Source organism: Syngnathoides biaculeatus, chromosome 14 (genome assembly GCF_019802595.1).
Source record: "Syngnathoides biaculeatus isolate LvHL_M chromosome 14, ASM1980259v1, whole genome shotgun sequence".
NCBI classification, from domain to species: domain Eukaryota; kingdom Metazoa; phylum Chordata; class Actinopteri; order Syngnathiformes; family Syngnathidae; genus Syngnathoides; species Syngnathoides biaculeatus.
The window spans coordinates 18,396,743-18,419,941 of NC_084653.1; the positions used below are offsets into that span (position 1 = coordinate 18,396,743).

General features: G+C 37.9%; 1 protein-coding gene across 3 annotated transcripts in view; it reads left to right on the plus strand.

Moving 5' to 3' along the window:
- The first annotated feature begins 20,278 nt into the window (after positions 1 to 20,278).
- The window catches only part of myo1b (myosin IB), a 55,301-nt gene continuing 52,380 nt past the window's right edge, over positions 20,279 to 23,199 (plus strand). The window contains exon 1 of one of the 3 annotated variants that reach the window (XM_061841303.1): positions 20,279 to 20,586. The gene's annotated coding sequence lies outside the window, so the exon portion shown is untranslated. The remainder of the gene's footprint in view (positions 20,587 to 23,199) is intronic. The other 2 variants (XM_061841304.1, XM_061841306.1) reach the window with 2 other exon arrangements.

Here is a 23,199-nt window from a genome sequence, read left to right on the forward strand (position 1 = left end):
CTTCAATGAAAAAAAAAACAAAAACAAATGACCTGTCCTGATGAATTCAGCTGATTAATTCTAATAACCTTGACTGAGGGTAGAGGCCTGATCACCAGAATGTACATAACTTGTTATTTTTCCTTTTTAGAACGGGTGGGACTGCACAACTCAATGTAATCGGACTGGAAACACCACAGATTGTGAAGGTCACATGGAGGACCACGTGCACATATACTAATGGAACGCAGGCATGGCTAATGGAGTAAAAGTAATACATATTGACACTCTTGAATCATTACAGTGAAACCCAGGTCTCGAGGTGGTGCAGGACTTGGTGGAGTTCATTTTTTCTCATCTATAACTTCTTGTCGTCTTCGATTTTATACTCCATTACTGCAAATATGCCATACCTGTAATATCGGATCGATGTGGATGAAGTTCTCGCTCATCCACTTTTCTTACCCCCCGTAATTACTCAACAATGCATATAAGATGCATATCTGGCAATAAGACATTGAATTTGACAGTGAATTTATTTGTTGGAAGATAATTTCAGCATAATTGTGTAATGAAGCAGTTTCTTTGTCCCATTCGAGTAATGTAATGAAAGATTTTTCAATCATGAAAAGCAGTATTGTGTTATCAATCCTAATCCTAATCCAGGGAAAATTCACATAGCAAAACTGACAGAAAGAATATTGGTGTGGCCACTGCCAATTTTTCATGCCCAAAATGTCCATGTGATTCACATTTAATTTAGGTGTGAAGATAGACTTGTACTAATGGGTGGTGAGATGGGGGTCAGTAGTATAAAAGGTGAGGCTATGCTGTATGATGAATAAAACGCCAAAAGTTGAGCATGTACTGTTAATTGAGAACAGGAGGGGGCCAAGTACAGAGCGTTGTGGCATGCCTCAGTTAACAGGAAGTGGATTTCAGCTATTGGAGTTTTCTGTTAGAAATATATCCATCCATCCATCCATCCTTCTATCCAGCCATCCATCCGTGCATCCATCCATCCATTTTCTGATCCGCTTATCCTCATAAGGATGTGAGTGCTCGAACATATCCCAGGTATCAACAGGTGGAGGAGGAGGGGTACGCCCTGAACTGGTCACCACCCAATCGCAGGGCACAGGGAGACAGACAACAGTCACACTCACAATTACATCTAAGGACAATTTGGAATCTCCAATCAATGCATGTTTTTGGTGATGTGGCAGGAAACCGGAGTTCTCGGAGAAAAGCCACACAGGCACGAATAGAACATGGAAACTCCACATAGGCGGGCCTGGGATTTGAACCCCTGTCCTCAGAATTGTTAAGCCAAGGCTTTAACCAGTTGTTCCACCATGCCAGCCACATTCACATATGAAGAGTATGAATATAAATATAAATATTGGTATAAGGTTGAAACATCAGATTATACACGAGGCCCTCATTTATTACATAGGATAAATTCTAGCAAACATATATGTGAATTATTGTATATGATGATTAAGAGTCTAAAGGCATCGGTAGTCTCAATATGCCTGCCCTATATTCTGTCCTAACATTTGTAGCTCACGTCAGAGTAAGGACTTATTTGATTGAGTATGGATAAAGGGCAAGACAAGAATGCATTGTAAAGCACTATCATGCTGGCTCGTAATTGCTTAATGACTTTAATTAAACTCCAGTCTCTTGTTCCTGACAAATCACACTAGCCACGGGTCCCAGCTCTCCTATAAATGGATGACCATGTGACTTTTACGCCGTCGTCAGCAACCTATTCTAAGGGCTCAAATCGTGTCTCTTGTTGGGATCCAAACACGGTACACTACAGCAGTCAGACACTGACAACCAAGACAATTTGTCACTGCCTTTGGTACAAACTGGTGGCAAGTTATCACAACAAATAAATCAGTAGTCTCCAAAATAGCCTCCAAAGGCATCGCATCACCCAAATTAATTATCAGTTTATTGCACATTAATGTCACTTCATAATTGCCTCTGGTTACAGTTTTCTGCAGAGGTTGTCTTTCTTTCATTGTTACTCCAACAATGGCACCACTGTAGGGAGCATACATTTTATAATGGCTATAAATAATAATCGTGTGGAGCATGTGTATATTTTCTTCATAACTAATTCAGATTAAACGTGCAGTTCTCTCCTACGACCAAATAAGGTGCAGAGGCAAAGCCATTAAATAAACGGATGCACAGTTATGCTGAGTAGTGGCAATAGTGGCCTCTGCTGCCTTGTTTTATAGTTAGAAGGAAGATATTTAAATTGTAATTAGCATTTTACAAATAACTATTGAATATTTGAACTAAGGTTAGTGAGGATTCAGGTTAACCATCTACACCATTTATTATTTTTCTGAATTTGTGGTTTTATCCTCTCCAATCTTCCAATGCAATGATCAAAATGTTGCTTTTTGACATTTTGTTGGTAGTGAGTGTCACATTAGTTATCAACAATTACTTAATTATGTGGCGGAAAGGTCATTCCAGATCATTTCCACTGATGAAATCGTGGATATCCAGGCAAAAGAGATGAATAATTGCAATATTGTGTTTTTAATGCCAGATATATGATGGGGATACACGCTAGTGTGTGAGTACAAGGAAAGCCTCCCATTGGGAATAAAGACACAACTGATTTAAAAAAAAAATGAGATAGTGAGAGAAAGAGAGAGAGGGCGATAGAGAGAGAAGAGATAATATGAACTCAGTTGGAAATACAAAGTAGATTTGCAGTGATTACAGAGGTGATGGCTAAGCTTAGCTTTTAGCTCTAAGCTAAAGTACCCGTGTACCATCTACAGATCAATATCCACCAGCTGTTTGTTTTTATGGCCAAAGGACTGCTGAGTTGAGATGACAGAGCAGGAACGTGGAAAATATTTGAATCCTAAATTTCCCCATAGGAAACGAAAGTGGGGAAATTATTAAATTCTTGTAGTGTCCACAAAAAGTATGGTGTGACAGTGGAAGAAAATATTGCTTCTGGATGATTTGGTGACAGGAGTGTTTGAGAAAGTGAGCACAGAGCTTCATGGGGGCTTACCTTGCAAAGAGGTGGAAGATGCAATTCATTTCAGGGTATGTTCTTCACCCACATCTTAATATGCTACATGAACTGTGGCATATGTATTTAACTGCATGACTTACATGCACTGAAGTGAATCTGAAAAATGTGTGGAGTGGTTCTGTTTGATTTGCAGGGCAGACAGTTTGCAGAAAGAACCTACCAAAAGAAAGTAGTCTTTTCTTTCACCAGGATAAAAAAAAAAGTTAATTTCAAGCTTTTTTCCATTCTGTAGTAGTTAGCAGTGGAACACATTTTTTTAACACGAAAACACTGATTACTGACAAAAAAGCAGCCAAAACACAATCAGAGCGACTTTTACGCTAATATATTTTGCTTTTGTGACACTACACGGGACATACGGTTATGCATCTAGTCTGTATAGAAGTTAAATTAGTCATTCGTCGTAGAGGACAAAGAAGATGTGCCTGTGAGTAGTGTTATATTGTCTGTATACATGTTGTGCTCCACTGTTTATCTATAAATAATTGCTTTATACATTCTACACATAAATGGTGCAGTATGTTTGCATTGTTTGTAAGCATTAAGATGAACTGAGATTTGCTATACCGCGTAGTTAAGTCTTGGTTTAAAATGCACAATGTCTTGGTGTCTTTCTGTATGTTTAGTTTGACAGTAAATGTCAACTGAGAATGGGGAAAAAAACTGCTTAAATTCTCTTTTATGATTGTTTACTCAATGGCAAACTGTAAACAATTGTGAAGTTTCTCGAGTTCAGTCCAATACCACAATATATCGGAGCACTCAAATCTCAAACTTTTGCTCACAAGTCAAAGCTTTAAAATCATCCAAACAAAGGCCCATGGCTTGAAAAACTATTTAAAAAAAAAAACTAAAATGTTGAGACTCCACTCTGAAAAGACATAAAGCAGAAACCTACATCTGAGCTCTGCCGAAGGCTCTTTTTAATGGGACTTGGAAGCTCACACGATCAAATAAGTAAGTACTGAAGGTTTAAATGAGCATTTTACACTGAGGTTGGATTGTGATTCATGGAAAGTTAGTTATTGCTGGAGCCTTAAAAAGAATGTACATTCATTATTGCTGCCACCGCATATCTTGCAGCAAAGTGGCAGATATATGTGCAACAGCTTTGCACTTGACGCTCTGGCCGACCGGGCACACATTTGATGTGTGAAGTCATCCATCATCCTTAATCCGACACGGGGTTCAGGTTATTGATTTTTAAGAAGGGCCAAAGAAGCTCCCACTGTTCAACATTTGTAGGATCACTAACTAAGTGAACCATGGTTCATCTGTGTTCACAATGTACGCGTCTCCTCCAAAATGTATTGAAAGGTTTCATATCTCTCTCTCTCTCTCCTCTCTCTCTCTCTCTCTCTCTCTCTCTCTCTCTCATTTTTTCCCTTTACTCCGAATAATGATTCTCAAAGTGCAGTTCTATGGTATGGCAATGTTTCTACTGGTCTACGAAAGAGTCACTTAATTCAATACAAATAACATTTCCAACAATTAAAACATCCAGTACAAATACAGTAGAATGTAGCTTGTAGCTATCCATACAGTATCTTGTTTAGAGTCTTTATTTAATACACTGCAGTACTTTTATTTTTCAAGTACAACACATTTTCAAGTACTGTTCAGTGAATTATATTCATCTTTTAGGAAAGTACAAAGCTTTTTGTTTGTCACTTTACTTTAGTTACACTAAATGTCATACATTTGATTTGATGTATTATTCAAGCACACTTTTTCAGATTTGCAATTCCACCACGAATAACTTTTTTGAGAATAAAATATTTGTTTTTTGATGAACACTTGAACCTACTACATTACGCTCCTTTAATTCTGGCCATTATGGTGGTACTGGGAGAACTTAATACTTTTTTTGAGGTGGTATTTTCTGAATAAAGTTTGAGAGCCACTGGCTTAAAAACGCACACAACATTATTTTGTAGTCTTACTCATTTTGAACCTGGCCTGAATTTTGAAAAGTAGAAACTGAAACTCACCAGCAGAGGCAATTACTGCCATAAAATGCATTTTGGAGCACCTTCTGCTCACCAGAGTGCAGGAATGCATTCATTAAAATGCTATCACATTCTACTGCTCTACCAAAAATGTTTTTAAAAAAATCCAGAAATGAAAAATTGAACAGCTTTGCTCTGCCCATGTGTGGTGGAGTGGAATGATGATGGTGCGTGTGTGGTGTTTCCAGGGGGGATGCGACGGGAAGGACGTTGGTGGTTGTACCAAGGTTAGCAAGTTGATGGAGGACTTCATGCTGTCCAATTGATAGTGATATCACCACTTGCCATGTTTTGAAAGTTATAAACATTCATATTACATTGCTCTTCCACTCATGAAAGTTTCACATATTGTACATCACATGGCTGTGACTTGCAGACACAGCTTTTCAGCATTAATCCAGAGTGGAAACTACTTGGGAAAAAGTGAGGATGAACAAATTAAGTACACTGGTGTATTGAGTTGTGAGTTGAGTCACTACCGTGTCCAGGCTCATAACGCAAAACACTGCAATGGTGATTGGACTGGACTATTGTTCTAATTGGCATTCTAACTGCCCTGAATGCTCGAAGAGTCAGCATCGTTTGCATAATTGTGAATTTTAAAAAAAAGTGTATTGATGTCTCAAAAGTATTCTCTGTCAATTGAATGTCGGTCTGCTGTCGTACTCATCATGTATATTGTGTTAGGGTAGCTCCAACTTCCGGAGACAAATTCCTTGTGTGTTGTTTACATATCTGTACTTGGCGAGTAAAGATGATTTTGATTCTGATTCCTATTGAGGCCAATCTTAAAAACAGGTGAACAGTGGACTGTAATAGACCGTTAACTTGCCATGTTGGCCTGATGTCTGCTGTACTGCTGAATAAATGGCAATTCTATTTTTTCTCAACACTGTGGCCAGGATGTCATCTGAAAGAGTTGCAAATCCATTCCATTTCTGGGTCTTTTGACGGTCCTCCTCATTACCACTGTACTTTTTTTTTGTCCTTGCTTAGCCTATTGATGTGCCTTTCATGCTTCAATTTTGACCCCAATTTTCCTACAAGTCCTCTTTGGCCATTTATATAATGCTGAACCTCTGATGCCTACAACGATGGAGTGCTGCCACTTGGCAGAGTAGAAAAGTGTCAGCAAACAGTGCAAACTGGAGAGATTACTGCTTGAGGACAGAAGCTGTTGAAGAATTTTGCAGTCTTTACTTTAATGGATCCAAACTGCCGGCCAGGAGTTAGAAGTTCAAACGTGCAAAAACGGATTTATGATGTAAGAATATTGTACATTATGATTGACTTGGCTGTGAAAGGGCTGTGAATAAGGACAGTTCATAGGGGGGGAGAATAACAGAATTTAAAAAAAATGTTCCAATTCCAAGCACCTAGCTAACCAAACTAATGTATAAAATTTCATAACACTCCAAAAAGTGGTACAGAGAATGTATATGAGATTGTAGGATACCATGTGATTCTCACTCCAGTGAAAGATTGCTGGGCCTTCTTGACAAGTTCTGTGGTACTACTAAGCGAAGACAGAATGCTGATATCTCTGCACACTGAATAGCCTTAAAATCATTTTGCTACATCAGTATGACAATCATTTTCGAGGGACATACATTGAAAATATTCTCCAGCAACACATTCGCTACCTTACGGAAGTGCATTCCTGCCACAGCAGAAAGGTCCACCAAAAGGTCGCTATCACGTTATGACGTGATATGTTTCACATTATTATGTGGATGTTTCATGTTATAAGATGATATTTTTAACATTATCATGTGCTTAATTACACGTTATAACGTGAATCACTTCATGTCACAACATAATTCATTTCTCCTTCTAACGTGAAACGTTTCACGTTATAATGTGAAATGAACCACGTTCTAAAATGTAATTGATTACATAATCTATCTATATATGGGCATCCGTCCAAGGTGGGATACAGGAAGACAATGCTAGAAGTGGACTTTTATTGAGTGTTCCACAAAACATGGATGTGGTGAGCTTATTACGGAGTCATGGTGTACCCGAAGATTGCCTCTTACTCATGGAGCAAGAGCATGTTGTAATGTAGTCGAACATGTAGTCGAATCAGAAGTAATTGCCTTTTGGGGCGCGGGATGAAGAGGGGTAAAATTTATTTATTTATTATTTACTACGTTATAACGTGAAAGGAATCTACGTTATGAAAACAAATCACCGTATAACGTTGAGTATATCATGTTATAACATGAAAGTTTCACATTATAAGATGAAATGAATTGTTATATTGTGAAACTTTTCACGTTATAACGTGATAGCACCTTTTTTTGGGGGGTGGGGGTGTGGCAACAATACGCACTACCTCTTACTGTGTTTTGAAACAGTCAAAGCAATAGTAGGCCTATATACAGTAGCGTGATGTTCCAATTCTTGTTCTGTCAAATGCTTTATTTTGTCAACACTAGCATTTATTCAAATTTCCTGTGCTTTACAATCTAAAAATAAACTCAAACGAAAGAAAATTCAGTGAAGCAAAACTACAGATTTACAGTATATGTCCTTCTCTATGCTCTTTGAGGATTCTGCTGCACCAAATTTTAAAAGATTATACATTATTTCATACTCTCCAATTACAAATATTTGCTAAAAAGTGTAGATTATTATATAATGTAAAATAATATTTATTTATTTTAGAGTGAATCCTTTCACTGAGACAGTAATCTTTCAAAAACAAGGGTTCTTGTATTTCTGTGTTATTTTAAGGAAAGAAAAACGTCATCAACATCCAACCAATCAAGGAAAAGGAAAAAAATGTAGCGACACAACTGTCACTGTATGCTTACGTGGCAAAATCACAACCAACATTATGACAATAAGAACGTTTTTAAGGTTCTTTCAAAGCTCTTTTTAAGTGAAAATGGAACTCTGTTGAGAGCCGCACCTCTTGAACAGTCAGTACATAAATTATTCTTTTACCCACCCTCATTTGCACACAGACTGAAGCTTATGTAAGCCTTGGTACATATGACACATATGAGCTGAATAAATGCTTATTTTTGAAAAAATTATGATGTCCATAGCTTTAGCTCTGTTTAAAATATTGTCAACTGGGTAATAACTTTGGAGGCTCTGGAAAGGAAGGTGTTTTTTCTTTTTTTTTTCCCATCTTTAACTTTTTGAATACCGCAGTACAGCAGCACTGGCTGGACCTCTAATGGTACGAACAAATGGTACGAACCGCTCCATTGCATAAATTTTGCCTGCTCGCTTCCGACAAAACAGGCTTCATCGCATTCCCATTACTGCCTCCTCACTGGATTTCCCAGTGGTCTGCCTCAGTTGGAAACACATCCAAACCCTGACTCTTTTGAATCCAGCATCTCCAGTCCTCGCTTCCCCATCACAACACAGCAGCAAGTCGGGGGCATTTAATTAGTGCGTGGGTTTGCCCTTGTGTGCATAGATGGTGGGGTTCTGATCCCCAGTGAGATTCCAACAGGCATAAATTGTTTGACCCTCAGTTTTACAATACAGCACAGTATCTGCTCAACTTTCAATGTCATTATACACCCAGTCTAGCTGTTGTGATTGCAGGCTCCTACATATTTTTGATTACATCTAAACGCTAATCCCATTTGATGTCGGGCGAGAGGTGGGGTACTCCCTGGCCCGTAATACAAGCCCATCACAGGTCTCAAACAGAGGAACAATTCACACTTTTGGAGTTCAATTAACTCAGCATACCTTTTTGTATCGTGGGAGCAACCTGGAGCCCATGGAGAGAACCACACAAGACGCGAGAAAAATTGAGGATTTTGGAGCATTTTTAAGATTATGGGACCGAGCATCATGAGCACTGAATTTAACTGAGGCAAGGAAGACCTGCAGTTACTGAGAGATGGTTCTGAGTTCCTTTGGCATTGCTGTTCTCTTGAAATTATTTTTGTAGGCTGCTCACTGATCCAAGTTTTCTCCAAGTGGGAATAATGGCTCTTCTCATGGTTTGTGGAATCCTAATGCTTGAGAAATGCTTTTTGTAAGCCTTTTCAGATGATAGATTTCAATTACTTAGCTATGTCTATTTATATTTTTGTAATGATTTTAAACATTAAAGTGGTTAAACCATGCAAAAATATAAGAATTTGAGAAGGGGGCCAATACTTTATCACAGCATTGTTTACACACAGTCTCGAATTGTTTAATGTTTCTGTAGTGATTTCATAAAAAAAAAAAAAACTCAAGGCGAGCAAATATTTTGGGGTGTGTATGGCCAATAAAATACGAGTGTCAAATACTTTGGAGTGCTCTCTCTGTGTTTCAAACTTTCCACGTTAGGATTTAAATAAATATATAATCCCAATTGAGGTTTGCTCTCAAGCACAGGAAGCCCTTTATGGGAGGAACGTGTCTCTGTACTGCCATCTGTTGGAAATGTGGGAGAGTGACGTCATATTTGAAAATATAATATGCATATTAAATTGAAAATAAATATATTCACTCTAAAAACCCATACACATACCCATCCACCATCGAATGTGGTCTAATCTATTCCACAATAGAGCGCTATGACAGAAATCTGCCAAGACAAACAGAGTTTTTCATTTAAATATATACATTATTGTAGTTGCACAGAACTGTACTGTATTATACTGACATTGGGGGTCAAAACAATGAATATACAGCACTTTATTGTTAAATTTATTCAAGTCTGCCAAGTTAGATCAAAGCCAATCATTATCTTTGTTCGGGCAGACAATGTACTTGTTTGTACATTTTGCTTTGAATCTAATTACATTATACGAATGTATTCATTGTGGCAGATGAATATATAAACTGCATAGTATTTATAGGACAGTAGATTCCTGACATTGTCGTCCTGCACGCATTGCTTAAATCACAAAAAAATGTATTTGGTAATACAAATGACACTCGCAACACTTGTAAAATTAAATTAGTTGAGCTTACAATTGCTCTTCTTATATGGGTTTATTTCTGACAATTGAATGTTTGTAAATTATGGGGGTGAATCATTTTGAGTACAACTATATATTTAGTGCGTTCATCTGTATATACAACTAAGTGGATGTTTTCCCACATTAAATTACTTTTTCTCTCCCTTTTCTGCACACTTGACTGAACCAGAATTGCAATTTCAAGTGAGATAGATGCAAACGAATTGGATGAAATCCTTGTTTGCACCCAGAGTGCACACATACCAGCCACCTTTTCAAAATAATTTAATTAGGTAAGGCTGGACGGAGGCAACACCTAGATAATTTAGAAAGGGAGCTATGGACATGTATAGTCTCTTTCAAAAGTATTGTTAACACTGAGGACAATTCCTCAATGTTTGCATTACATTGAAAACTTGCATTTGTCATCAAAAGGCGAATATGAGAAAAGAGGTCAATATGGGCCACTCTTTGTTGCAGTTTGTTTTGGGGGGCATCATCTGTCAGTCTCCTGCTTAACGTGTAAATACATACTCCATGGCGGTTAATTCTGAATCATGTCTATTGCACTTATTGCTGGAAGCATATTGCTGCCACACCCAAAAAAAAATTGCTATCACGTTATAATGTGGATGTTTCATGTAACGACGTGATATGTTTCACGTTATAATTTGGTTAATTACACGTTATAATGTGAATCATTTCATGTTATGACGTAAAAAGTTACATGGTATAACGTAATTCATTTCATGTTATAGTGCGAAACCTTCGCATTATAAAATGATATGCTCTACATTATAACGATTCATTTCATGTTATAATGTAGAAAATAATAAATAATTAAATTTCACCCCTCTTCACCCCCCGCCCCAAATTTCAATTACTTCCGGTTCTATTTCATGTTCTACTACATTACTACATGTTCTTGCTCCATGCATAAGAGGCAATCTTCAGGTACACCACGACCCGGTAAAAAGCCCATCAAATCCATGTTTTGTACAACACTCAATGAGAGTCTACTTCTAGCTGTGTCTTCCTGTATGCCACCTTGGAAAGATGTGAGTGACAACAGTTGACACTTGACACCAACTTTTCAGGTTATAACACAGTACTTATTAGGTTTTCCCGTGATATATTTCATGTTATAATGTGATAAATTACACGTTATAATGTGGTTCCTTTCACGTTCTAACATGAATTATTTCATGTTGTAATATGAAAAGAATTGTTGTAACAAGAAATGATTCACGTTATAATGTGTAATTAACCACATGATAATGTGAAACATATCATGTTATAATTTGAAAAGAATTTTTGTAACAAGAAATGATTCACGTTATAATGTGTAATTAACCACAAGATAACGTGAAACATATCATGTTATAACATGAAACATCCACATTATAGCGTGAAACATATAATGTTATAACGTGATAGAGACCTTTTTTTGTTGTTTGTGTGGCAGCGATACGCTTCCGTAGATGTGAGTGACCACAGGGTCGCAACAGGTTGACGCCAACTTTTGAGGTTATAACATAGAACTTATTAGGTTTTACCGTGGTATGTTTCATGTTATAATGTGATAAATTACGTTATAATGTGGTTCATTTCACATTATAACATGAAACGTTTCATTTTATAATGTGAAATGAATTCTGTCATGAAATGATTCACGTTATAACGTCTAATTACCTACATTATAACCTGAAACAAATCATGTTATACATGAAACATCCACATTATAACGTGTAACATATCATGTTATAACGTGATAGCAACCTTTTTTTTTTTTTTGGTGTGGCAGCAATACGCTTCCGTAGTTTTCAGATGAATTCCTTTGTTGTTTTTCTGGTGTTTCTGACCTTACGTTTCTGCATGATGAAGGATCTCAAGCCAATTTGGTTGCTTTTCAAATGAGTTATTTTGCTGCTGCCATCACGTGTTAAATCAACAACAAACAAAAAACAAGCCCAAGACATGACATTATGTTTCACAGCTTTGTACGCTTGAGCTCAAGGTCACCTCCTCCTTGTCTTTCTTGAGGTTTCAGCCTTCCATCACATTATATTCCAACCTTGCCGATGTGTACCTTCTTTCTTATTAGTGTTTTAATCTTCTGGTGGAGTTTCTGTATTTCTGATCGTGAATTTTTCTTCCAAACAAATATAACATTTATGCTCATGGTGATTGTTCTGTGTAAACACAGCAGCGGCATTTTTTGTTTTTGTTTCTATAGTTCACTTTTGTAGTAGAATGGTTAAATGGGTACCCTAGAGTGAATATAAAAAGATAGCATAAATGAAAAGCAAGCAATGCAGATTAGCAAATAAAATTTTCATCACATTTTACATTTTATACTATACTACATATGTTACATGGTTAAGAGCATTTTAAAACTAAATGTTTAGCACAAAGCGAGAGAGAGAAATACATTACAAACAGCATACAATACAAGAAAAATCATTTAGAATTGAAACCCTATAGAAGGCTGAAAATGAATGGTATCTTACAATTGAAAAAATAAATCTGATTCATTCATCTACAGTTGAGTTAAAAGTGCGAAAGGGGTGATTTATGGAAACCTAAGAGTAACCTAGAACTTCTAAGCCACTCAGCAAATGTTTTCATCTGCCCGAGGAAAACACTCCCCTTGGCAAAGTCAACTTCTTGTTCGTGTACATCAAAACTGCTCATTCATCTAAGACATCCACAGGAAAAATACACACAAAAAAGAAAAAAAAAAAGATTTCTTTAACTTACCACCAACAGAGCAGATGTGTCCTCAGGTGCTTCAGAAACAAATGTCACTGGGCAGGTTGACGACATCAATCAAAACAAAGTTTTGGCTATGATCTCGAGCCATCTGGCAACTCAGCGCTTCCCAGCATGAAATAAACTTTTCTCCCCAATGTGAGTGTGGTAGCAGTCTCCTAATGGGCATAAATGACTTCCCCTTTTCAAAGTAGAAGACATTTTTTTTTTATTGGAAGGCCATCATGAAGTGGAGGTTTTTGTAGATCTTTTGGATTTCTTGGATCTTCAGAAGAAGACTGAGTTCAGATAAGTCCTGAGGCCTTCAACAGCAAATCGTAGTACTGTAAATGTTCAAGATTAAAAGAAACTGACGTTCCTTGTGATTTTTTTGGAAACAACAAAAGAAACAAATTCAATGTCAAATACCAGTTATTTGTACTTCAATGTGAAATCTCAATAGTTGAACTCATATTACAGAGATGCATTATACACAGAAAGAGTGAAATCTTATATGAGTTTGAAACACAAGTATTGACCTCATGTCACCGATCTTGATTAATATCAACACCGTCGGTAATGATTTCGTCGATATTTGTAAAGATCCGCCCCCTACTAGTACACGGTTTCCATCAGCTGATAACACATGACATTAAGTACTGTACATAATTACAGTCCGAGAGGTTTTTGACAAATTGGACTTATTTTGCTGCGCTCAAGATTGGCAAAGGGCCTAAAAATACATAGTATGTTATCTAAAGTGTTGCTCTCAACAGCGATACAAGGACACACACTAAAGTAACAAGGCTTACTTATCTGATGGGGTCGCCAAGTGACAGCTGCCCCTGACGCTTCCAGAAGCTCCTTATTGGCACTCCTGGCTGACACCTCTTTCAAAGGTGTGTCTATGAAACACTTTGGAAAACGCTCACAATTCTCTCTCACGAGTGAAACCGCCCCTGCCAAGCAGAACATGAAATAATGAAGCAGGTCCTGTTTGCCCGCGCCGTTAATTGAACAGTAAACACCACACCAGCATCAGTCTACGAAGCATCCCTCGATTTTCCAAGCTGGTTTTCCCTTTCAGGATCATGAGAGGACACATAAGGCAAGAGGCGTGGTCTTAACCATGGATTTGGACCCGTTGTAATCAAGCTGAATGCCAAGACATTCATACTTAAAATATATTTAGATATAGGAGTACCACATTCATCTCCTGGAAAAGTGCTTGGGGTGTTGAATCAATCACAAGTGGACTGTTCTGGTTGTCTCAAGAAGAAACTTTGCCTTTCATCCAAGCAGAAAAATCTACTTTTGATCTTTCCAATGCCCTGAGAATGAAAGGTGGATGATGAACAGTATACACAGGAACATAGCTAGAAATGTGGGCTGCTGAGAGAATAACAAGCTACAGTATACAGAAGCCATTCAAACGACACAAGACATAATCTGAGTATTCACTTGCGACCATGCTGAAGTGTCCTTGAGCAAGACACTAGTAGTTGCTTCCGATGGCGCACCATTACTAGTTGAATGAGAGATTTGATTACACTTATAATTGAAAAGAGATATTGAAGTAAAAGGTACAACATTGAATATACTTTAAGTACTTAAGGAGTAAATATTTAATTTAAAAGCTATATAAAATGTGAGTTCAGTTATGATCAAGGAGGGTTTTTTTTACAGTGTCCCCCCCCCCCACCCCTCATGCACCCCGCACTACAACCTCAGATTCTGCTCTGAGAACGAGACCAACAAAATTACAGCCTGCCCATTCCTGTTTTTATTTAGAATCAAAGACATACAGTAGGCTGCATATAAGCATAATACCAATTCCAGATAGATGAGAGTCACTGCTATGAAGTCATATTGCTAACTGCCAAATAACTACGCTCCTATTAACTTACTAAAGTAGTCATCTAAAACATTCATTCCAATGCAGCCAATACCTGCATTATTATGAAAAGAAGCGGCATTGAAACAGCGTCATTGACTATACAGTTATGTTGATATGACCTTCCATTTTTATTTTGGTACCTTGATGCAAGGCCACTGTTTGCTGCTAATAATGTATTTCAGACCAAAAATCACCCTTAATGTGCATGACATCATAAAAATCGTGTAATAGAGGACTCTGGATTTTCAAACGGCAACACTGCTGGCCAGAGTATCTTCAGGATGACTGAATGGCCAAATGTAGAAAGTCAGAGCCCTGACTTGTGAAAGTACAACTCTGGAGACGCCCTGAAATGGCAGCCTACCTGCACACCCTAATTTAGTTGAACCTTGAGCTTGGCAGAAGCTGCAAAGAAATGCCAAGAATATTCTCAAAGGTGTCCACTTCCACTAAAGGCACTTCAGCAGAGATAGGATTGCGTTTTCTTTGGATGGACTTTTGCCCTGGCCGACTGTATGAATCAGTGAATCGGACATTTGACTCCAGATGGGGAGATGCTATACGAACATTTAGCAATCAGCGTTGTAATCGACCGGTAGATAAATTGGTAATTGGGAATTCAGTCGAAGGGGCACCGTGTCACAGCTGGAAAGCGTTGGCCCCACAGATCTGAGGTCCCGGGTTCAATCCCAGCGCCACCTGTGTGAAGTTTTCATGTTCTCCCTATGCTTATCTAGGTTTTCTCCAGGCACTCCTGTTTCCTCTCACATCCCAAAAACATGCAACATTATTTGGACACTCTAAATTCCCCCTTGGTGTGAATGTGAGTGCGGCTGTTAGACTCCATATGACCTGCGATTGGCTGGCAACCAGTACAGGGTGTACCCAGCCTCCTGCCCGATGACAGCTGGGATAGGCTCCAGCACTCAGAGCGACCCTTGTGAGGATAAGCGGCTAAGAAAATGGATGGATGGATTTGATGTCCTGAAGAAAACAACAGTGAGAGTCAGTGTAGCCCGCTCAGTATGACACTGGCAACAAAAAAGGAGTCAATAACATTCATTTTGACAACCTATATTATATCTAACTGATTGAGTGCAACCTTACACACAGAAAGAAATGGACCTGATTATATTTAGAAAAGTTACAAACCTTGTGTATTTAAAGTTTGACATTCATAAAGGTTTGAAGACAATGTTGCTTCAAATTTAAATGTTAACAAAACTAGGTACTATATATTTTGTACTATTGCCAACTTTTGGGGAAAAAAGTGTCGTGTGAAAAAGAATGAACGATAGTATTCATGAGTACCACAAGTTACTTATTTCTATACTATATTCATATTTACTTTGCTAGGAGACCATTTTTAATAGTGTATCATTAATTACCCATGATCAAATAATATTCTAAATAAAAGATTGAAGCAAAAATGTTGAAGTGATTTGTGTTACACATAAAGATATAGAATCTGTGGAGGCTACAAATGGACAGATGAACAAATATATCCCATATTTTCCTTTTATCAGAATTTAACCTACAACCAATATGATCTTCCAAGAATATACGTAACCTTTTTTTTTTTTTCCTAAGGATATCAAAGCTTTGAATAGTTTCATGTCCACAATCATTTTGGATATCATCCTCACAGAAAGAAGAGAAGAAAACTTAGGGGAACCGAAGGAGCTCCAGGCAAAACTATAGGCTACAGAACCAGCACTATTCCCACATGACCACCCAAAACCACAGCATGTGATGTCTTACTCAATCTCTCATATTGAGTGATATCGTAAGACTGAGGCAAGATGCATTGATTTCTGATTCTGAACAAAGATAACAGTAGCGCAACATTACTCAAGCTCTGACAGTTTAGTCAGGGTGGCCAGCGATATCAAATTCCTGATATGCTTGGCATTCTGCCATATTGCACTTTTGATCAATGTGTTTCTTCAAGCCTTAGTGCTGTTCCCTTGGAAATGCCCGTGAAGTAATTGTGTGTCTCCAGCTGCAGACAGAGCAATGAAGGAAGGAGAGAGGGAAAAAAAGGGGCTTTCACACAGAAATCAAACTATACACATACCATTTAGTGTAGTTTATTTAAAGGTTAGGTGATTCTAAGTGGTGGCTACGGGTCTGTGCAATATGCGTGGCCACCTAAAAATGCTTCGCAAAATAGTTTTGTCCTGTTTTTTTTTTTTTTTTTACATTACAAGCAGGTCTTAAAGGTTTTTATCAATACAGGTAAACGAAGTGAGAGCTGACGGATTTTGGTCAACGATGTAGTATTTTAATTTATGGCTGTTTCATTGTTTGTCAGTCAGGTTGCTTTTTTGATTGGCTACATTTGGTTTTATGTCAAAATTCACAGTCATGACTCTGGAGACGTCATCTTTCTCCACACACATGAAGATTTTTGGTCACGAATATTGAACACATTTCATATTTAATGTAGTCGGCCCTGACCATTTCTGAACCCTGTTATCAGGAAAGGTTTACACTTCACACACGTAAGACCAAAAGATTATCTCATAAGATAAACTAAAATAAAAAAGTAGGGTAGTTTCGTGTTTGGCATCTTTGGTTGGGAAAGGGAGGCAAAAACAGCCTGATTACCTTTGTCTGTGTACCGGACCTTAGTAACTAATAAGTATTTTACCTTAACACTTATGATACTAGTTTTTAAAACTGACATATTTGAATAAAAAAAGATGCAGTATCGAACAACTTAGAAGCCTGGCGTCCTGCATTCCAATGTAATGGCTGGGTAAAAGAAACATACTGCATACAGTATGTTTTTACTATGACATGCTAGGGAAATTAATAGAAGGCCACAGTGACAAAGTACATTTGGTTCACATTTGGTTGTACTCGCTTCAGTGAAATAACTGTGACAATCTGATTAATAGTTTAACAAATAAAGTTAAAATCCATGTAGATTTCAGCCCTACATGATGTTGTACCTGCAACAGTTTCTTCAAAAAAAGAGGCACAAGTACCTTCTCTGTCAGGGTTCTCATTAAAGATGCTGCTGAGAGTGAAGGCAGACGTTGCACTTAGCCAGCAGAATTCCTGTGAGCATGGCCAGCTTGTTAGCTGTCTTTTCTGTGAAGCTCTAAAGAAATGCCAAGCTGCAAAACACCAAAAAAAAAAAAAAAAAAAACAAGGTAAATTGAAACAGACATAATACCTTGAGAAGGTTTTGAGTTGTCAATTTATAAGGGTGTGAAATCAGAAATGACTCAGCGTTCTTTAGTGATTGTAGCCTAAATTGGCCTCCTTAAAGCCATTTAGCCATCCGTTTTCCGTGGTCTCAAATTTTTAACAAGCCTCTAAGGGAAACCGTCACGACAATTTGGTCCGTGACAAGATTGAATTTGACACTCCTGCGAGAGACAATAAACTAAATGACAAAATTTGCTACTCAAGCCACATGTCTGCATTGTACTTGCTGTGTTTCGTACTGTGAAGGTATAAGTAATGATAAAAATTCATAATGTTGATTCTCTAAAAACTGCATGATGTAAATTTGCAATTGATTTCAGAATTAGAATCGGAATCAACTTTAATGGCCAAGTATGTAACAACACAAGAAATATGACTCCGGCAGTCGGTGGTCGCTGGTACCACATTCATGTTGTATGTTAGCAGAAATATAACACATATTCTATTGCCACAATAACTAATATACTCCAAACTAAATAGAACTCATGAGTAACATACTGAGGTGGAAGAAAGACAAAACGTAGTATACCTGTACGACCCAGTCGTACGCCCACTACTAGGATAACTAATACAATTCAACCATTGTGTCAGTTGTTAGTTTTCAGGAAGTTTTACAACCCCTTCCAAATTGGTCTCAGTTTGTAAAAAACAAAAACAAAAAATAAGCCAACCAATCAAAAAAAAAAAAAAAAAAAAGCACCTTAATCTTCCTGACGTCCTGAAGAATCAAAGCCTCCCTTCTTGTGGATAAGACATAACAAAGTTGAGTTTGGAACTGCACTATTTGTGCTGGAAAACAAATTGTAATACAAAAGATCCAGACCCTTTGATGAACTCAAAGATGGTTTGAAAAACAAAATCAGTTTTCTTTGCGGCAGCATAGGGGATGTAACGTGCATTCATCATTTTCAGCAATCAGTTCACTGGTAATGAACAAGAGAAGCACAACAGAAAGTATGAAGATTAGTTAGGCATGCGTGTGTGCAGCTGTTTGTAACGTCTTACCAATATTTCAGACGGGGAAAATAGAGTGAAAAGGCCAAAACGTGACTTGTTAACTCAATGGTTCAAGAGCTCATTGCTTGAATCGATAATGTGAATTTAAAACAAGAAATAAAATAGCTGCCATTGTCTCTCTAAACATAGACCATGTTCAACTCACCAGCGTGTATCGATTCGACCAGGGGTGTCCAAAGTACAGACCAGCCTGTGTTTTTCTTTCATCCATCCATTTGACACAGCCTGTTTAATTAAATAAAAAAAAGCATGCATGAAAAGAAAAAAAGGATGCCATAACAAGTGAGGGTGTGAAAAAAAAAATGGGTGGGGCTGTTGTGACACCCATATCCAATACGTTGGAGGGGATGTGCGATGGGGAATACACATTTTTCTGGTTCTGCAAGGATGCAAATACACAATTTACAACTAAAATAGGTGCAAAATATTGCTTCGTAACATTGTCGGGAATAGATAAGAAGATCATTCATTTTTAGAAGGAAAAATGGTATTTCCACTTTTTGTTCCATGTCAAGGTCCAATTTGTGAATATGTCACAAACAAATAGTTGCTTTAAAATTGGTCATCTTAGTCCATGTTGTTCTTGTTTTGATTCTTCATGTGGAGATAGGATTTGGTTGCTGTTCAGAGCAGGCGCAGCAGGTGCAGATCTTCTACTGGGACAGGGCTGCTGGCCACCCTAAAGTTTTGACATATAAACTATTAGCCTTGTCACCCTTCACAGAAAGTTGTGACACTCGCACTTTTTCCAAGAATAACAATCGTACAGAAACAACATCTAACCACTTGATTGATTTTAGCGTGTTCAACAAATTCCAGTGATGGAATTTTGATGTGGCCCTTGTTCTCCTTCGATTTTTCTGTATGCGGCCCTTGGAAGAAAAAGTTTGGACACTCTTGGACGAGACCTACTAGCAACCGTCAACAGATTGTTGTGTGCGATTTAGAAACAAGACACATGAGGGGGGTGTTGCGCAATGATGACGACGCCGACCGGGACGATGGAATGATTAGAAAGGTACGTTTGTAGTTACCTGGGAAATTCTAACACTTATCCCGTCAACTTCCTTTTGGATAGTTTTTCCTACTTTTTTTTCGCGTTTTTGTTTAAAAACGAATATTTGAATATAGAATTCACTTGTCAAAACATAATTTAAGTATTTATAGATGCAGTAGGGTCGCAAATTCATTGGGTTTTCCAGTACGGTATTTGATTGTCCCATTTTAAATTGGGTTGCTTTGGAATATTTTCTTTCAAAGGTTTCTGCCTGTGTGTTTGGTTTTCTCCCCCTCGGTTTAGCCAGTTTATCCCATCTGTGACATGAGCAACAATACTCCACGTTGGCTAAAAAAGGACGATTGAAAATGTCCGACAGCACATGAAGGCACCACTCCCCCCACTTCCCTGCCCGCCGGAGGTGATTAGGGGACGTTGGCTCAACTATCCCGGAGACGCCGCCGCCGCTTTGGACACTCCCTGTGGCCGGAGGACGCCGAGCTCTCAAGTCCATCCGGAGCTCCATTCAAAAGTGCCGAGAGCCACGTTCAAGCTCCAAGACCAGAATTTACTCTTCCAGCCAGCCGGGACGGGCTCGGAGCCGCTCTGGTTTTAGGGAAATCATCTTTTCTCCCCCACCTTCCTCCACTCTTCTTTTGTTGCATTGGATATTGGAAGAAAGTTAACAGCGACTTTTAGAAAGTTACCGGGTAAGTTCGGGATTTTAAAAGTGGTTCTCGACTGTAGTTTGTGTTTTTTTTTTTTTTTTGCTTTGTTCAGTTCCCGCAACTTTTGGAGACTTTTCTTTTTTTTTTTTTTCCACCCTAGAACGTCTGCTACCCAGACTCATTCATTTCTACCCACCTCGTCGTGGAGGGGGTTGGGTCTCGTGTTAATGTTTGTTTATACTGTTTATTATTCATTTAGAATGGAGTTTGAAAAGAGCGAAGCGAGTGGTCCAGTGTTTTGCAGTTGACTGGCTTTTTTTTTTTTTTTTTTTTTTTTTTTTGCTCCTTGACTTTTGCGTCTCGAGTTAATTGACTTCATCTGGCGTCTTTGTGTGTGGCAAGATGCCCCACTGAGGAGATGAACAGCCAACTGAAATCTTTCCAACATTTTGTCGTATTTCTCGTCCCTCCGACCCTTGTGCCCCTTATCAAATTCTAAACGTGCACCTCAATTTATTCTAAACCGTAAAAAGTCAATATCCGTCCACTTTGAAAGGAATTGCAATTAATCCCTTTAATTTTGAACTTTCAATGTCTTTATTTTTAAAGTGATCTTGAATAAATCAATACTGGACATACAATTACATCAGGCCCCACTGTGCATGTGTATAAAAGGTACTCACTCGGAAGTTTCTACACAAAGTTCACGCAATTTGCTAGAACAGAAAAAAAAACCAAATCATATCTATACAATTATGTTTAGCAGGGTGCCAGGAAAATGTCAACAGTCTACTATCTTGATAAACACTTTATTCATTTGTTCAGAAAAAAAATATCAGCCACGAAACACAATGATGGCACATTAATAGTTGTAGGCCTAGCCTGCTCCATTTTAACTACAATACTTCATTTTAAGTCAATCTTTGTCTTGTAGACTCATAGAACATTTTTTTTATATAGGGATTGTCAACTTTTTGTCTGTTTATCCACAAATATGTATTGTGTGTTAGTTTAGAGGTCTCCACAACATATTAATGAACTTTAGCAAGCAATTATGTGAGATAATATGAAAGGTTTGTGCAATTCTTTATCTTTAGGTTGACAATTTTATGGCTTCACGCTGTCCTTTATCTGCAGCGGTTGATTTAAAGTGATAGTGTTTCAATAAATGTGTTTGAAGCACTTTTTGTGAACACGGTGTTTAAAGGACCAAAGTCCCTCAGCCAGGTTGTTGTGGAGAACAGTGTTTGTACTTCCCTTGCCAACCAACCCATGCTGGCTAGTGTTGTGAGGCGTGGCTCGTGTTTGCACTGCATCAACAGAGGTACAGGGGTATATGTGCCGGTTCCAAAAAAAAAAAAAAAAAAAAAGGGGGGGGGTCCATTTGCATTGAAGGTCTCCGACAAGGTATATCAGATATTTACCTTTATACTGCGGTCTGATTGGAAGATATCTGATCTGTGTCAGATTTTTATCCACATTTGGAAGAGACCTAGTATATCATGCTATGATTTATATATCAATTGGATTTACGGGGGAAAATAATCTTTTTTGCAATGTAAATCCATCCAAAAGTGTCTCTGGACGGGACCCATTTTCGTTAAACCACACAAGCCTAAAAGCGGCATTTTATTTTTAAAAACCAACAGCTATTCTTATGTCAACATAGTTATCGCAATATTTTCCAACCGTTCAACTTCTCCCCCCGCTATTTACTTTCTTCAGTTGTCATGCTGTCTATTTGAATTGGACTGCTGCCGTCTTAATTAATAGATGAAACCGACCTAGTATACTTGTGCTGCTCCTACTATTGCAGTCTGGGAAAGATTTGAGGTGTGTTCATGTACTCATACACTGCGAGAGTGCAAACCTCACAGGATGCTCTTCTGTGGTTTAGCTTTTAACCACAGCTTGGTGAGTTATGATTTAAAACCCTGTGAATCGTAAACCTAAAAAAAAGTGGAACCCCTGAAGTTCATTTCTTTAGAATGAATTTTTCCCTAATGGAAACAACAGAAATCGAATTTACTGTAGTCTTCTCTTAATTACTCTGTTAAAGCTCCCCACCAAAATTTCAAGTTTCACTAAACGGGCAAATGCTCCGTGTATGCTAAACGGAATAAACATTCATTTGCTCTATTTTCAGTTGTCAGTTATGTAGCTCTGCTGTACCTGACTACACTGTTGTTCACAACATTGCAGATTTTATTTTGTTTTCAGATAGTTTGCCATATCAAGGCATTATGAGTGTATGCTGTAATTTTTTTTTTTTTATGAAATAAATGCATCCTAGCATAAAAGACTGGAAAAAAAATCTAAACATGGTACAAGGAATAAAATCTACACAGTCTATAGTAGTACTTTGCATTACTGTATCTTTAAGAGGTGTTATGACTCTTTAGAAAGTCTGAGTAAGCGAGAGTTTTATAAGAGTGGGAAAAGATTAAGTCTGGCAGCTTCATAAATTTTTAAAATATACATCCATTTGAAGTCACAACTTTGCAAATTTCACCTATTGTGAGGCATGGGGGGGGCGAAACAAAAGTGCGCAATACACTAGGGATTACCGGGTAGAGCATATTATTGATGGGTTTGTATTGAATACACTTATGAAGGCGTGTTTGTGGTTTAGACATATTAAATTCATGATTTGCC